At 37.4% G+C, this 17,936-nt stretch overlaps 1 protein-coding gene and 1 non-coding gene across 2 annotated transcripts in view; both read right to left on the bottom strand.

The window, feature by feature from the left end:
• Positions 1-17,936, bottom strand: part of CPA6 (carboxypeptidase A6) — a 522,469-nt gene that overhangs the window by 486,640 nt on the left and 17,893 nt on the right. The gene's annotated exons all lie outside the window — the stretch shown is intronic.
• Positions 7,056-7,158, bottom strand: LOC123587156. Its single transcript, XR_006707195.1, has one exon. It is a non-coding gene; the product is annotated as a U6 spliceosomal RNA (small nuclear RNA).

Genomic DNA, 17,936 nt, shown 5'->3' with positions numbered 1-17,936 from the left:
TACCAAAGAAATTCTACCTCAACTAGCACCCCCATGGGTAAGTAGAAGAGTAAACAGAGAAGTTTTTAAGGTATATCTTAATAGCTTCCAGGTTCATGCTTACTGAAATCAGTGGAAAAGTTGAATTTGGGTCCGATCTTACAGACTAACTTCTGAAACTCTAGTTCAGGGATGGTTAGTGAAGATAATCTAAAAAATATTTCAAGTATGGAATCACTGGTAATGCCAATACTGTCAAATATAGTTAATCACTTCACTTCCATCTTAAAGCAAGTAAGAAGTACTTATTGAAACATATTCCTTTAAGTGATCCAGGCTCAGTCCCTAGAATATAACGTTCGATGTAGGAGAGAATAAACTTATAATAACATGGGGATTTTAAAAGGATTAGAAGGTCTTACTCTCTTCTTTCCGAATAGAATTGTCTCCTTGCTAACATTTATAAGCTACTTTTGAAGTTTATATGCTGTAAGATAAAGCCAACCTATTGAAATACTTCCTGGAGAGACACATGCCCTGGCTTTTTCTAATTGGAAATATAGGCTTTGCTGTGTGGGTCAGCTATTCACCTTCAAGGATGGACTGCTTTTGAGCTTTATATAGATGCAGAAGGTTGCAAAGACTAGATACGACAGCTCAGGATTGTGAAATTGAATCACTATCCTTCATACCTAAAATGAGAGTGTGGGACATCATGATCTCTAAGGATCCTCGATACTTTTCTAAATAGGAAGGTTGCCTACTTAAAAAAAAAAAGGCAGGGAGGGCTTTATGGTCAGGTAGCCTGAGAGCTACCACCTACCAGTTGTGATCCTAGAAAGTTATTCAGTCTCCGTGAGTCCCACTTTGTACACCTGCAAACTGAGAACACCACACTTACATCACAGAAGTACAATTTCATTCATGGTCAGTGAGCCTAAAGTACACAGGACTGCACCTAGCACAGTGAGGATGCTCCTTCATGAGCTGCATGAAGAAGGCATCCTTCCACCTCTGCCAACAAGGAAGTGTGTAACTTTAGGAAAGCCACTTAAGCCCAAATTGCTATTGGGGTGCCTGGTTGGCTCAGTTGGTGGAGTGTACAACTCTTGATCTCAGAGTTGTGAGTTCAAGCCCCATGTTGGGTGTAGAAATTATGTAAAAAATAAAATCTGGAAAAAAAACCCACAAAAGATTCCTAAACTGCTACCGTCAATCAAACCTTGACTCTAAGGTCTCACAGGAACCACAATTGTGAGGCATTCAACATGTAGAAAGTGCCCTTGGGTGAGAATATCAACCATTTTCAGGCTGACCTATTCTTATTGGGAAAAATATCCCATGGTAATTATTTTGGGGGCGTGATTTACTATTTAAAAATAGATTGCCTTGGGGTGGTGGGAGAAGTGCTGAAAGGATGCATTTTCACAAAATTTGAAAAACAGTTCCATAGCTCTGCACACACCCCCTAAAGCAGTTGCTAAAAACAGTGCTTGGTGTTGTATCCCTTGGCTGAGAGCCTCTCATTTGCCATGGACACACTGAAAATAATACAGGAAATACTTTATTCAAGAGAAGTTAATTTATCCTTTCTTCAGGCAGCCTCTTCTGTGCCAAATCTGAACCACTCTTGAAGGTCTACATATCAAGCTGCATTGGCTGTGTTTTAAGTGAAAAGGATATAATCCTTTGTGTTGGGCTGCAAGACACAAGTGTATGCAGTTGAATCAACTGCAAAACTAAAGTCCAGTCATGTCATCCCACTACTCAAAACTACCCAACAGCATTCCACCCCTCTCAAATCCTCACTCTAATCTATAAACCCTGTACAACTGGCCCTCTTTTCCCTGTGACCTCATCTACTGCCATTCTCCTCAACCATCAGCGTCAGTCACAAAAGCCTCCCCAGAAAAACTCCTGCTTCAGAGTTTGACACTCACTCCACCTGTGCTAAGAAGGCTCTTTGCCCAGACATCTATCTATCGTCATGCTTCTTCCCCTTACTTTCATAAGTCTTTTACATTGTCATTTTTCACTGTGACTTCTCTGGCTACCCTTTTTGTTACCGCAACCCTCCTAAGCCTTCCCCCTTCCATCATTTATTTATTTCTCCTTAGTAGGAGAAATAATATTTAATATTATTAAATAATATTTTATATATTTTATTTATGTATCTTGTTAAATGCCTGCTCCACTACTTGGTGAGTTATGAGAGAGAAGGTGTATTTTTCTTACTTGCTTTCTTCACTACTTATAAAGTGTTTAAAATAGGACCTAGCCCAGAACAGGTTCTCAATACATTCTTATCAAATGAATGGATAAATGAATGCTGACAGTCTCACTGAGGAGAGGTGATTCATCAACATAAACCATCAGAGATCTATCTTACAGCATAAGCTTCCAAAAGAAAAGACTAAGTTTTGCTAATTCTCTGCCTCCTCAAAGCTTTCCAAAGCTTTGGATTATAGGAGGCACACAATAAATAATGAATTTATGAAATCAGTTAATTTATTTATTAATGACTTAAGCCTCCTAATTATCATCACAGTGTATCTTAAAACATCACGCTATGAGCAACTGGTTTCATATTATAATTTGGCCACCAATTTTGTTTTAGAGCCTTAAATAGATTCCTTATTTCTGAGCTTCAGTGTTGACATCTTTAAATGGGAACAATATTATTTTTTAGCCGATGTATCTGAGAATTAGAATAGCTAGGCTTTATACAGTGCCTTGTAGATAGTGAAGTCTTAATAAACATTAGATGCTACTTTTTCCTTTATTAAAATAACTCCAGCTCAACAGTGGCTACTATGATACAATTTACAATTACATTGTTCTCTTTGAGGAAGAATTTAAAATCTCAGCTGCAACACAGCCATCTGTAATAATAAAACAAATTGTAGATTCATGCTCTCTTTAAGTTCCTCGTAAATCTCAAGCTACACCTGTGCAGGAAGCATTATATCACATAAACAAAGTCTTATTCATTGACTACCATCAAAAAGGAGAAAAAGGGGGAAAAAATCTACAACTTCCACAGGAAATCCCAAGCACAAATTCTCACAGCTGCCTCTATTCACTTGTTATTACTGCCTTGACCATTGTTTTAATTACAGCTCAAAAAAAGACATTATTTTCATGGTACTTTTACCTCCTTAAAGCAAAGTAGTATTGCTGCTCTCCAATCTTGATGATTGCAGTAGTCAGCCAGGCTGAATTAAGCTAGGCAACCTAGGAAGTCAAAGATTAAATTCTGGAAGTTAAAATTAGAGTGTAAAAAATTACTTCATGTGCCATAAAGTGTATATACAGTTTCTTCAATTATAGCCTGAGAAATCTGTCTCTGTGGGAAGGCACACTTCATTAAATTTCAGCTATGTAGGCCTGGGGCAGATAGGGTCATCATCTTATAAAATTATATAGTATTATGATCATAATGTTCTTCTTCTCATCAGGAGTAGAAGATTTATAAAAGTAATTGTTTTAAGGAAATCTTGATAAGGGAACTAATATTATGCTTCAGAGAGGTTTCTAAATTTATCCCAATTGTGAACTTGCCCTATTTATCTAAATTCCTGGAATTTATTTTTGTTTTGTGCTGACCAGTCTTTGACTCATTCATCTCATTAGTACTCCTTTGTTAAACTTTAATTGAGTTCTAAGAGAGGCTCTGGTTAGAAAACAGCACTGATTGTATGCGGTATAATTTATTATCTGAGTTGCTAAAATTGTCAGTTTTGACAATTTTTAGTCATTTTCTGACTCTTCAAAGTAGTTAAAACTTTAAACAAATATTTTTTAAAGTAAATCAGGCAAGTTTCCAATTAAAATAAGCATGGAAATGTTTTCAGATATTATACATACATTTGGGGTAATTTCCTTGGAATAATAATATAATCTACAAAGACTGGCTCTGAAAGATCCTTAAATTCAAATCAAATGGCTTCTCAGTTCCACCCAAATTAATTTTGAGCTTCATGTGGCTACATTTTGTTGAATGTCTGCTTTGGTCAAGACAACACATTGATTCTCTAGACTGACTCTTCATCCCCTGTGGGGAAAAATAACGACACTTTTCATTTGCTAGATTCTCTGGGTTGATTGTTTTCTCTTCCTAGTCCTTTGCCTTACATATTTGCCACCTAATACTCTTAGAAGGAGGCAGATGTGGTATTTAGAGACCTATCTAAACATTGCGGTAATATGGTTAACATTAAAAAAATATTTAATGTTTATTTACTCTTGAGAGAGAGAGAGAGAGAGAGAGAGAGAGAGAGAGAGAACATGAGATGGGGAGGGGCAGTGGGAGAGGGAGACACAGAATCTGAAGCAGGCTCCAGGCTCTGAGCTGTCAGCACAGAGCCCATCACAGGGCTTGAACCCATGAACTGCGAGATTACGACCTGGGCCAAAGTCAGACACTTAACTGACTGAGCCACCCAGGTGCCCCTCATTTTCATTTATTTATAATACAAATATTTATTGAGCACTGCTTTACTATCTATTGCTAAATAACAAAGCACTTCAAAACTTAGTAGCTCAAAATAACAACCTGATTATTTTTGCATGATTCTGTGTGTTGACTAGGGCTCAGCTGAGTGGTTATTCTGCTGGTCTTGCTTAGGGTCTACATGTGATTGCAGTCAGATGGCAAATGGGGCTGGATCACCCAAAATGGCTTCTTCACTCACATGTTGGGAACCTTGGGGCTCCTACATGTGGCTTCTCTCTTCAGTGGATTGGCTAGATTTCTTTCATAGTGGCTTACAATTCTAAGAGGCAGCTGGTGGAAGCTATCACTCTTCTGTAAGTCTGGTCTCAAAGTCTGAGGATGTCACATCCACTGTATTTTACTGGTGAAAGCTAATCACAAGATAAGGTGATTTTCAAATGATTTTTATAGGAGAGAAATGAGTGTTTCAACTCAGATTAGAGAGATGGATAAAACATCTCTCCAACCTGTACAATAAGACAAGACAGGACAAATCATGTACTACTGACATTTTATAAACCCTTACAAAAACTTAGGTCACTGAACAATCACCTACTTAAAATCTATACAGAGAGAGGTACCCACAGGGAGAAATAAAATGTAAGCATTTGCTTATCTTGGACAGATACCACCAAACAACATACAAGCTGGTAAGAATATTCAGCTAGCAACTTTTAATGAGTTGCTAAAGACTAAATATGAGCTCGAAGGAGAATACGAAGCCCCAGGAGGCTATAGACATGGGAAGGATTGCATGCCCTTGCAGCTTTTCCAGTTAAGAACTCTACCAGTGCTCACAGAGAAGACCAACAAGAATTCCCAGAACGCTTCCCCAAGGTGCTGGTTTAGGCAGGGAACAGTAGGCACAGCCACAGCTTTACCTGGACTTATCTCCCTTATGGAACAAAAGTCTTAATCCATAGGGGAAAGGACAACTAAAACCAGAGCTTGAGTACTGGTGGGAACCTACTGTAGCTGGGGAAGGGAAACAAGGGGAAAAAACCTCTACCCCTGGTGGAGGGAATGAATATGTGCTAGACCAAATTTAACATCTGAAGAAGATGCAGGAACATCCGTAAAGGGCACACTCACAATGTTCATAGTGCCTGCCTGAGGTTTAATTAGGGCATCAGAAAATGAGCTTCTCTCCCCACCACCACATTAACAATTGTTGAGTATAAATAACAGTGGAATGTACGGTGGGAAACCAGTACAAAGGAAAGATATGGGGCCAAACAGGGAGCAAGTGTTGAGAAAATCCATGGGTAAATTAACTCATACTGTAAACACAAGATATCACTAGAAGAATCTGATGCAGTAGTGCACTGAGTAATCACAGTAGTAAAAAACTTCAAACTCTGCCAACTTCTGACTAGATGAATATAAAACTCCATTCTACAAACCTTACAGAAAAGAGGCAGGCTTATCTCTAAACTTGAAAAAATTATTTACTTCATTATCTAGCGTTTTGTACAACATGGCCAGATTCTAACAACAACAACAAAAAACTTTATGAGATACACAAAAGGGCAAGGAAAACAAAGTCTGAAAAGATAAAGTGGTTATCGGAACCAGACTCAGATATGACAAAAACGCTGGAACTATCAGACAGAAAACTTAAAATAACTACGATTAATTTGTTAGAGGCTCTAATGGAAAAGAAAAACGCAAGATAAGAAAGGCATTTTCAGCAGAGTTAGAAACTATAAGATAAAGTCAAATGGAAGTGCCAGAAGTCAAAAATACAGTAACAGAGATAAAGAGTGACTTTAATGGGCTCATCAGTAGCCTTGACATAGCCTAGAAAAGAATTAGTGAACTTGAAGATAGGTCAATAGAAATTATTCAAATTGAAAAACAAAGAGGAAGAAAAGGTGAAAAATCAAACAGACCATATGATATCAAATGGTATAATATCAAATAGTATAACATATGCATAATTGGGCTCCCAGAGAAAAAGGAAGAGAGAATGGGGCAAAAAAAATATTTGAAGAAATGATGACTGGAATATTTTCAAAATTAGTGTCAGACATCAAACCACAGATCTCAGAACCTCAAAGAACACCAACAAGAATTCATTAAAAAAAAACCAAAACAACCCACCAAGCCTAGGCACATCTTATTCAAACTGTTGGAAACTGAAAACAAAAAAAATCTTAAGCTCAATCTCTGAATACTTACCTACAGAGGAGTAGTAATAAGATACACAACAGACTTCTAGTCAGAAACAATATAAGAAAGATGATAGTAGAGGGGCATCTTTAAAGAGCTGCAAGAAAATCCCACATCCAGTGAAAGCCACTTTCAAAAGTGAAAGAAAAATAAAGTCTTTCTCAAACAAAGGTAGAGGAAAGAAGCTCCAGTCTTCTTTTTTTTCACTTTTTTTTGTTTTTGTTTTTGTTTTGGAAACACACACAGGGCATATCACAGGGAGAAGCAGTGTGATGCCTCCTAGCAAGGCTCAGGACAATAGTAGCCAAAGTCAGAGATACCACTGTGGCCAGGCCTAAGACCAACATCACAGAGGTATGAGGAGAGGTTGACCCCTCCACACCAAAAATCACCAAAATATGCAATCACCAAAAATATGGAATGCTTCACAAATTTGTGAGTCATCCTTGCGCAGGGGCCATGTTAATCTTCTCTGTATCATTTCAATTTCAATATATTTGCTGCTAAAGTGAGTGTGCTCCACTCTTGATTTAAAAAGTGTCCTGTGCATATAGGGAGAGAAGAAATTGGTTGGAAGACACCTTTAGAGATTAGCTACTAGCATCCACTGCATGTAAGGTAAAAGTTATAGTACTGGGGAAAGTCCATGTTATCTCATTGAAATTAATTTTTCCTATTTATAAGTTGCTGGTATTAGTTTATATGATTTCAATGATTTCTTAAAATTGAACTATTTTTTTTAATGGTAGTCGTACATTGTCATTCATTACTTTATCAATCTGGAGATAGGTATTTTTGTGTGTGATATATAAAAACAGTCTATTTTAAAATTAGATTAATATATTTCTGAAATGTTAGAATGGTTGGCTACACATAGTAGCTGTGGCTGATTATAATCAATCTATGAAAACTTAACCATCTACACATGAGCTGATGTCTGTATTTTCTTAAATTAATTTATTTATTTTGAGAGAGAGAGAGAGAGAGACAGTGAGTGAAGGAGGGGCAGAGAGAGGAGGAGAGAGAGTGATCCCAAGAGGCTCCCTGCTGTCAGCACAGAGCCCAACGCAGGGCTCCATCTCACGAACTGTGAGATCACAACTGGAGCCAAAATCAAGAGATGGATGCTTAACCAACTAAGCCACCCAGGCGCCCCTCTATATGTTAATAATAAATGTCAGTCAAGAGTCAAACTGATTAACAAGGGTTAACAAATGCAATTTCAATTTCAGAATTACCGTTTATTTTTAAAAATGTTTATTTATTTATTTTTTGAAATTTATTTTGATGGGGTGGAGGGGCAGAGAGAGCTGGGGAGAGAGAATCCCAAGCAGGGATTCTCAGCTGTCACACTGTCAGCTCAGAGCCTGATGTGGGGTTGAACTCACAAACTGTGAGATCATGACCTCAGCCAAAGTCAGATGCTTAACCAATTGAGTCACCAGTTGCCCCTAAATGTTTATGTATTTATTTTTGAGAGAGCGAGAGGAAAAGAGTTGGAGAGAGAGAGAATCCCAAGCAGGCTCTGCACTGACTGCCTACAGCCTGATGTGGGGTTTGATTTCACAAACCATGAAATCATGACCTGAGGCAAAATCAGGAGTCAGCCATTTGGCTGACTGAGCCACCCGGGCACCCCCAGAATTATTGTTTATTAAAATTATCTTTTAACTTTCTTTTTATTCTTATATTTACAAAGAAGTAACTTGGTTATTCCAATTTGATTTTGACAAATACGTATAGCGTCAATCTCTTCACTTTGTAAAAATGCTAATAAAAATTATTGGAGTCAATTATAGATTTGGTACGCTTAAAATTATTTTACTGAAATTTACAAGGATATTTGTGATATGATGTAAAGAATGATTCAGCTGCACAACTTCCAGATAGTGAGTTTGAGTCATGCTTAACACATTTGTGTATGTTTTTTTTAAAAAAATATTTAATGATACTTGGTAAAGATGGTGAGGCAGACTGCGATAGGTGTAGGGACTGCTGTAATGGGATTGCACGGTGTGGGAGAGAGATGGGGCTCAACTCCAAATATAGCATGGGCATGTGGGAATTTATAGATTAAGAGCAGGGTGTGGGTCAGTGGTTGGAAAATTAGTAAGTGGAAACACCAGAAGTAAAGGGGATTCTGAGTAAACAGGATTCTTGCTGAAGATAGGCCAGGGTGATCAAATATCATCTGAGGGATGGAGAAAGATGAGGAACTTGATCATATATTGAAGGTGATGAGATATTGAGAGAGGAAAATGTTGGTTAAACTACTTGGTGGAGTTCTTACTAAAACTGGATTTTACAGGAGCGCAAACAGATGGGCCTAGGAGAACTGACTAAAGTTGAGTCAAGCAAAAAAAAATCTTTGTCATTTTATATCAATTAGAACATGATAGTATATATTCAAGTTAGCATTGAATAAAGCAGTGATTCTCAAGTTTGAGCAGGCCTCAGAATTTCCAGGAGGGTTTGTTAAAAACCAGATCACTAAGTTCTACCTTCAGGATATGTAATTCAGTACACCCCGGGTAGAGCCTGAGAATTTGCATTTCTCATAAGTTTCTGGATAATATTATTGTGTTTGGTCAGAGGAGCACTCTTTGAAAACTCCTTGCATAGATGAACAAATATGCTTTCAGGTTAGACACACTGAGTAAAACCCAGATTTGTTACTAATTCACTGAGAGCTTAGGCACAACCTTAATGTTTTAATCTATAAAACGGAGTATTAATAGCTACTGTGTAGTGTTGTTTCTAGAATCCTATGAAGTATTTGCCACAGTCTCTGGAACAGAGGATAAATACTCTGTTGGCACTGTTGATACTGTATTGAATGTTTGATGATGAAGATCTCATTGAAAGATTGTTATGTTTTTCCCAATACATATATTTAATTTATATCTGCAGACCTATTGAGCAAATTAAGAGGTTGATTATTTTGATCCTGATAACATTAATAGGAAAACTACCTTTTGAATTAGAAGTGACTATTTCAACGCAGTTTCTCCAGAGGGATTTCTATTTCGCAAAAGAAAGATTGATCAGTCAACCAACACTCATTGAGTACCTTTGTCTTCAGACAAAATACACACATACACAGACACACTCATATATACACATAAACTCTAAGTGAATACAAACTGGCTTTTTCTACAAATTGGCTATTCCATTTTTCTTCCTTTCTCTTATCATTTTATCTCTGGAATCGGTGCCTCTGTTTGCTGGTGGCATTCCTTTGCTTTGTGCCTCCTCCCCCAGGCTTCAACAGAGGCATCTTGCATCAACTGAGTACCCGTAGCAAAAGTGGTTAACAGATGTGTGGGTTCTGTTGTATTTTGGTATTGTAATTTCCTATTACTGAGAAAAAAAAAAAGAGAGCGAGAAGTGTCACCAAGGAATCTCGGGGGATTTCCTGACTAGAAATGCCTTTGAAGTTGAAGAATATTTTTAAGACAGCGGTTTTTAATTGTAAAGAATCTTAATCATGTAGAGAAATATGCCTTTGAAATATTTTTCTTTGGACAGTGCATTTACCAGTTCAGGAAGCTCATTTCCATGCAATGATATTTTAATTTTAATACACAACTTCCCTTGCATTGCATATATTCATAAAGCTACAATTTTACTCTTAGTTTTATTTATTACATTCTGAAAATTAGGCTACTTGCCTTAAGCTATTCTATATAAATGGTTTTATTCCCCAAACCCATTATTTTAGAGATGCAATTTTAGCCTTTAATGGGAGAAAATGATATAAAGTGGCTATGACTGAGGTTTTCTGGGTTTATATTTCTGCCATGTCTGCAGGGGGCTATTCTCCACATGAAAATCTAAGAATTCACACTAATGTTAATTCTGGGTATAAACTCATCAATCTGGAGGAAAAGAGATTTTACTTCTAAATGTAACTTTCCTAACTAATTCCACTTGCTCTACATTTGCCTAGATTGGACTTGCCTTCAGTTAGAGATATGATCAGGCAAAAGCTGACACAAGGGGAATGAAAGGCTTACCATTTGTTTAAGGCAGGAAAATGACACTACTCAGTTTATGTCAAAAACACATATGGCCGGGGCACCTGGGTGGCTCAGTCAGTTGGGGTCCGACTTTGGCTCAGGTCATGATCTTGCAGTTTGTGGGTTCAAGCCCTGCGTCGGGCTCTGTGCTGACAGCTCGGAGCCTGGAGCCTGCTTTGGATTCTGTGTCTCCTCCTCTCTCTGCCCCTCCCATGCTCATGCTTTGTCTCTCTGTGTCTCTCAATAATAAATAAACATTAAAAAAATAAAAACAAAAAAAGCAAAAAAAAAAAACCCCACATATGGCCATAAATATTTCATTTCTCTGAATTCGAAGGTAAGACTCTTTGTGTTCACATTCTTAAGTAGTATATGTATCTTACCCAGAAACATATTTTACATCTTTGGCCACAGTAACACACACATACAGATCAAAGACCATCAAAGCCCAAATAAGATGGCATTCATTAGGAAACCACACTCTCCTGAATTAATTGCCCTTCTGAAATGAAATAAATATTTTACAGTTCCTTTACTTAAAACACAATCACTAATTGCAAATGGATGTGTTAATATCATCAACCTAGCCTGAATGAAATATCTGCCATATTTGTAAATATATTAATAATTAGTATATATGTCTGCACATATATATATTAATACATCTGTGCCCCAGGGGCTCTTAAGATTTGGACTGCAAATTTGGTTTCTAGGATGCTTGTTTTGTCCAGTTTTTGTTTTTAGTAATGTCAGTATTGCCACTGATAAATTTGATTTGACTTGAGGAAAGACCTACTATTATCTTCTTTTATCTTTTTCATAAGTGCATATTGGGTTGAAACCCCTGGATAACTAATCATACTTTCTCATCATCGCAGAAATGTAAGGCAAGGAAGTCTATGTCAGGTAATGCAAGTCTGGTGAGGTGTCTTGAAAACCCCAGCAGCAGCCTTACATTTGTGCACAGGGAAACTTATACAGGGTAAACTGGATAGGGAAAGAAAAGCTTGGGGACCCACCTAGAAGCTGGGATTGCACTGCACATTTCACAACATTGAGGAAAAGTCAACTGCATGTCACAAAGAATGGGGGTGGGGAAGAGAATGTGTGGGGTAAGCCGGCGGGGGGGGGGGGGGGGGGGGGAGGAGTGGTTGTAGGATGACAGAGATTATAGTTACGGTAAAACTAATATAGAAAGAGGGTAAGAGATATAAATAAAATAGCAAGTTTTAGTGTCAAGAACATTATATTTTTCTTAACTAGGAGGCTTGTGTGCCAAGTTAGTCAATTTTTGAAAAATAAGAACTGTCTGGACTTCCCAAATATGCTTTCATCTTTGCTTTAGTGAGAAACCCAGAAAAAGGCCTAAAGCAGTTTCATAAGACATCATTTTTGGTTAAAAACAAAGAAGCACTTTTAAAAAATCCCACACTTCAACCATCCAAAAGTTTTCCTAGAGTCTAATAAAAATAGTATTCCTTTTTTTATTTTATTTAAATTTTAGTTAGTTAACAAAGAATAGTATTCCTTTTAAAATGTGCATTTAAAAAAATCTTTCTTTCATATGACATAAGCTATGGCTGCTATGAAAACTGGTATACCTGAAATTTCTGATCAAAATCAAGGGCGAATTTTCCAAGACATCTAATTTGACTGTATTTTCCCTAATTTTTTTCTTTAAAGAAGAAAGCTTGTACTGAGTATTAGCTATTTCTCAAAGACATGTCAAAAGAAGCTATAAAATACATTCTCCAATGCCTCTAAATTTTTAAAGACTATGTCAATCATAATAAATATGATGCTTTCCTTTTTAGCAGATTATTTTAAATTCTAGAAAACAAATATAAATTGAAAAATACTTTACTCATAAAGATTAGGGATTGAGGTCAACATTTACAGGTAAGCATCTTTCCTGTGGCAGCAGTAAAGGCATAGTTTGAAGTTAAAGCACTATAAAAACATTTTACTTATAAATAGGGTAATTTTTGATCATAAAAGTCAATGGTTGAGGACACAAAGGCTACATTTCTGACACTAATTCCAGTGTATGTATCCTTCGCACACCACAAAGCAATTCTGTGACATCAGCTAAGTGTCTACAATTCAATTCAATTCTGACACTGTCTGGAGACTGTCAGATCCCACAGGTTAAGAGCTCAGTCCTACAAGAAGACTCCCATGACCCCCACCTCAATGCCAATCACAAGTATGGATTGTCATCTGTGCCTCTGACCCACCATATATTGGAAGTTTCAAGGACCCCCTCCCACCCTGGGTTTCATTAATTTGCTAAAGCAGCTCACAGAACTCAGAGAAAGTTTTACTTTTAGTAAATAGTATTGCAAAATACTATTGGTTTCTTAGTAAAGGATATAACTCAGAATAGCCAGATGGAAATGAAGCATAGGGCCCGCATGGAGAAAGGGCACAGGGCTTCCATGCCTTCTCCAAGCATGCCACTCTCTCAGCACTTCCAAGCATTTGCGAACCGAGAAGCTCTCTGAACCTCATACTTTCGGTTTTTATGGAGGTGTCATTATATAAGCATGCTTGATTAGATCATTGGCTTTTGGTGATAGATTGAACTTCTAACCGTTCTCCCCTTCCCAGGGAGGTCAGGAGGGTGGGAATGGAAGTGTCAACCTTCCATTCAGTGGTTGGTTACCCTGGCAACCAGTCCCTATCCTTAAGCACTTTCCAAAAATCACTTCATTAATATAAACTTAGGTGTGGTTGAAAACAGTTTGCTATGAATATCAAGACACATTTATTGCTCTTATCACATAGGAAAATCATAAGCAAGATCTAATAAGAGTTTCCAAATTTGCTGACCACTCTTAATAAAAATTGAACCCTTGAAATTCCATAGAATTTCCAGATTCTCAACAGATGCTAAATATAGTGTGGCCACCTTTGTTGGTAACTGATTCGAATGAGTCCAAATCATCTAGATTTTTCAGAACTATTTAGATTTCAAATATTCTATTTGTTGTGCCCTTATTTGTCTCAGAGTTCTTATTTTAGTAGAAAAAACATAATTTCTTTATCCACTGACCTGAATGGCTTCTGATTCTGCTTCTTGGAAAATTTAAAATAAGTGTAAAAATAACCCTGAGCTTAAAAAGTCAATTAATCTACAACAAAGGAAGCAAGAATATACAATGGAGAAAAGACAGTCTCTTCAATAAATGGTGTTTGGAAAACTGGACAACTATACACAAAAGGATGAAATTGGACCACCATACACAAAAATAAACTCAAAATAGATTAAAGATCTAAATGTGAGACCTGAAACCATAAAACTCCTAAAAGGAAATACAGGCAGTAATCTCTTGGACATCAGCCTAAACAACATTTTTCTGGCTCTGTCTCCTCAGGCAAGGGAAACAAAAGCAAAAATAAACTGTTGGGATAAAAAAAAAAGATTTTGCACAGTGAAGGAAACCATCAACAGAATGTAAAGGCAACCTACTAAATGAGAAAAGATATTTGCAAATAATATATCTGATAAGGAATGTAATACAAAAATATATAAAACACTTATACAACTCAATGCCAAAAAACCCAAACAGTAAAAAATGGCCAGAGGACCTAAATAGGCATTTTTCAAAGAAGACATACAAATGGCCAATAGACACACAAAAAGATGGTCAACATCAGTCATCATCAGAAAAACGCGAATCAAAACTACAATGAGATATCACCTCATACCAATCATAATGGCTAGTATCAAAAAGACAAGAAATAACAAGTATTGGGAAGGATGTGGATTAAAGGGAACCCTTGGGGTTTCTAGGTGGCTCAGTCGGTCAAGCGTCCGACTCTTGATTTCAGCTCAGGTCATGATCTCGGGGTTCATGAGATCAAGTTCCACATTGGGCTGTTTGCTGACAGAATGGAGCCTGCTTGGGATTCTCTCTCTCTCTTTCTCACTCTCTCTCTTCCTCTCCCTCTGCCTTCCTATGTATGCACGATTCTCTCTGTCTCAAAGTAAATAAGTAAATTAAAAAAAAAAAAGAACCCTGGTGAGAATATAAATTGGTGGTAAAGCCACCATTGAAAATAATATGGAGGTTCCTCAAAACATTAAAAATAGAAATACCACACAATCCAATAATTTTGCAGCTGGGTATTTACCCAAAGAATACAAAAACATGAATTTCAAAAGATATATGCACCCCTGTGTTTATTGCAGCATTATTTGCAATAGTCAGGATATGGAAGCAACCTAAGTATCCATCAATAGATGAATGGGTAAAGAAGATGTGGTATATAGACAAACTATTACTCAGCCATAAAAAAGAATGAATTCTTGCCATTCACAACAACATGTATGGATCTAGAGTGTATTATGCTAAGTGAAATTAAGTCAAAGAAAGACAAATACCGTATGATTTCACACGTGGAATCTAAAAATCAAAACAAATGAGCAAACAAACAAAACAAAAATATACCCATAAATACAAAGAACAAAATGGTGGTTGCCAGAATGGAGGGGAGTGGGGGGAATTAGTGAAAGGGTTCAAGAGGTAAAAACTTCTAGTTATAAAATAAATAAGTCACAGGGATGAAAGTATAGCATAGGGAATGTAGTCAGTAACAGTGTAATAACTTTGTATGATGACAGATGGTAGCTACACTTCAAGTGAATTGTCAAATCACTATGTTGCACACATGAAATTAATATAACATTGTATGTCAAATATATGTCAACAAAAATAATAAAATAAAATAAGAGACACTTAAGAAGCTGGTGAAATTTTTAAAAAAATTTTTTAATGTTTTTATTTATTTTTGAGGCACAGAGAGACAGAGCATGAACGGGGGAGGGTCAGAGAGAGAGGGAGACACAGAATCCGAAACAGGCTCTAGGCTCTGAGCTGTCAGCACAGAGCCTGACTCAGGGCTCGAACTCATGGACCATGAGATCACGCCCTGAGCCCAAGTCAGATGCTTAACCGACTGAGCCACCCAGGCGCCCCAGCAATTTTGACATCAAACAGTAATTCAAAATTTTTGTTTAAAATGATGGCCAAAAATGTTTATGTCAAGGAATCAAGAGGAAGTTTCTTTTCCAACTTTCCTTCCTGTCTAATGTTTCGGTTTTCTTTTCTTTCTCTGTCTCTGTTTTTAGTGTGAAAGTTAAAGGTGAATACAAGGAAGGTGTGAAATACCATCTTTACCTTTTGGATGATCTATATTTCTTTGGTTTCATTTATTTTTGTGAGATGCTCAGAAGAAGTCCACTTCCAGCTCAGATTATTTCCTTCAGAGTTTCCCCTAGCAACCTGCTAAATGCTCCTGTAAAATACAGGTTTTGGCAGAGTCAACATAATCACTGTATTCAATATTCTGCTTAGTAAATCACACAGATCTTTTTATGAGTCATTCTATGAGATGTTGGTTCTGGAAATTACAGGCACACTATTAACTTTTACACTTAGGAACTAAAAATTCTAAATGAAGGTATAAAATTATTATGAAAATACATAGAAGAGAGAAAGGTACTATTGTGGACCAAATGTTTGTGTTCCCCCTCCAAATTCATAGGTTGAAATCTGAACCCCAATATGATAGTATTATTAGGTGGCACGTTTGGAGTTAATTAGGTCATGAGAGTGGAGTATTCATGAATGGGATAGTGCCTTGTAAAAGGGACCCTAGAGGGGCTCCTGGGTGGTGCAGTCGGTTAAGCGTCCGACTTCAGCCAGGTCACGATCTTGCGGTCCGTGAGTTCGAGCCGCGCGTCAGGCTCTGGGCTGATGGCTCAGAGCCTGGAGCCTGTTTCCGATTCTGTGTCTCCCTCTCTCTCTGCCCCTCCCCCGTTCATGCTCTGCCTCTCTCTGTCCCCCAAAAAATAAATAAACGCTAAAAAACATAAATAAATAAATAAAAAATAAAAGGGACCCTAGAGAGATCTGTTGCTCCTGTGCCATGTGAAGACACTCAGAAAAGGGCAGTCTAGGACCTGGAAGCCGGTCCTCATTAAAACCTAACCATGCCTGCACCCTGATCTTGGACTTCAGTTTCCAGAACAATGGGAGATAAATTTCTGATATTTATTAGCTGCCCAGTCTAAGGTACTTTGCTATAGGATCCCAAACTGAATAAGATAGGTACTATATAATTTATTCAGTAACAAGTGAAACAAGTAAAAAGTAGCCTGATGAGATGAATTTGAACTCTTTTCATGAAAGAGGGATAACGAAGTTAATTAAAGGGATGTGGGAGAGTTGATGCATTCTGAGTTATGACTGCCTACCACAAAACATGGATCTATAGTCCTTTGTGAAAACATTGGGAACTACTGATCTGTTGGACTCCTTTTTACAGTACCTGGAAGGCGTAGAAACTCCATTAATGTTGCTTAACAACATTGAAGAGAGAGAAGAGAGAGAAGATGGCATAAGGAAATAAGGTGGGGAATAAGGTTTTTTTTTTTTCTGTTCTGAGGAAATCTGTATAGGTCACCTGGTCTGAGTATTAGCAGAATATTGCTGGAGAAAAAGACACATGACCAGACTGGAGTCTTTATGGACTCATGGTTTCCAATGTCATGTAGAATCTCTATTCTCTCCTTCGTATGACCCTACAACCAACAGATGAATTCACATCTTACGTCACAGATAAGCAACCATCAGAAGCAACTCTTCTTGACCAAATATGTCCAAACAGATCTACACACATCTGTGCCTACTGTTTTCTGTTACAATAGAAAAGGTGTTTGTAATCTGCTATTTCGTCCATCTGTGCTTTGTATCCCATATCCCTGCCTTCTCAGAAAAATGTTTCTATCAGTTTTTCTCCTCTCTCCTCTACCTTCAATCCCTTCAACTCCCCTCCCCCCGACTCTCATCCCCAACATACAAAAAACTTTACTTTCAGTCTAAATACACAACACCCTTTCTTGTCCTTAGGCTTGTTCTGATGATACTGCCCCTGGTTGGGTCATTCTTCCTTTTCACTCTACAGTCCTTCCTTAGTTAAGCCTTTCTTACAATCCCATTATGAAGGCCCCACCCTGATGACCTCATCTAAACTGAATTACCTCCCAAAGGTCCCATCTACAATTACTCTGGGGTCAAAGGTTCAATATGTGAATGTTTGGGAGATACATTTCAGTCCATAGCACTGAGCTTCTTAGATTTATATGTTTACAGGTTTCATCAAATTTGGAAAAACTTCAGCCACCATTTCTTCAAATATCATGTGTCTCCCTGATTCTCCTCTTTTCCTTGTGATTCCAATTACAAACGTATGATAGGCTGGTC

Source organism: Leopardus geoffroyi, chromosome C3 (genome assembly GCF_018350155.1).
Source record: "Leopardus geoffroyi isolate Oge1 chromosome C3, O.geoffroyi_Oge1_pat1.0, whole genome shotgun sequence".
In the NCBI taxonomy this organism is placed as follows: domain Eukaryota; kingdom Metazoa; phylum Chordata; class Mammalia; order Carnivora; family Felidae; genus Leopardus; species Leopardus geoffroyi.
This window is presented reverse-complemented; position numbering and strand designations above follow the sequence as displayed.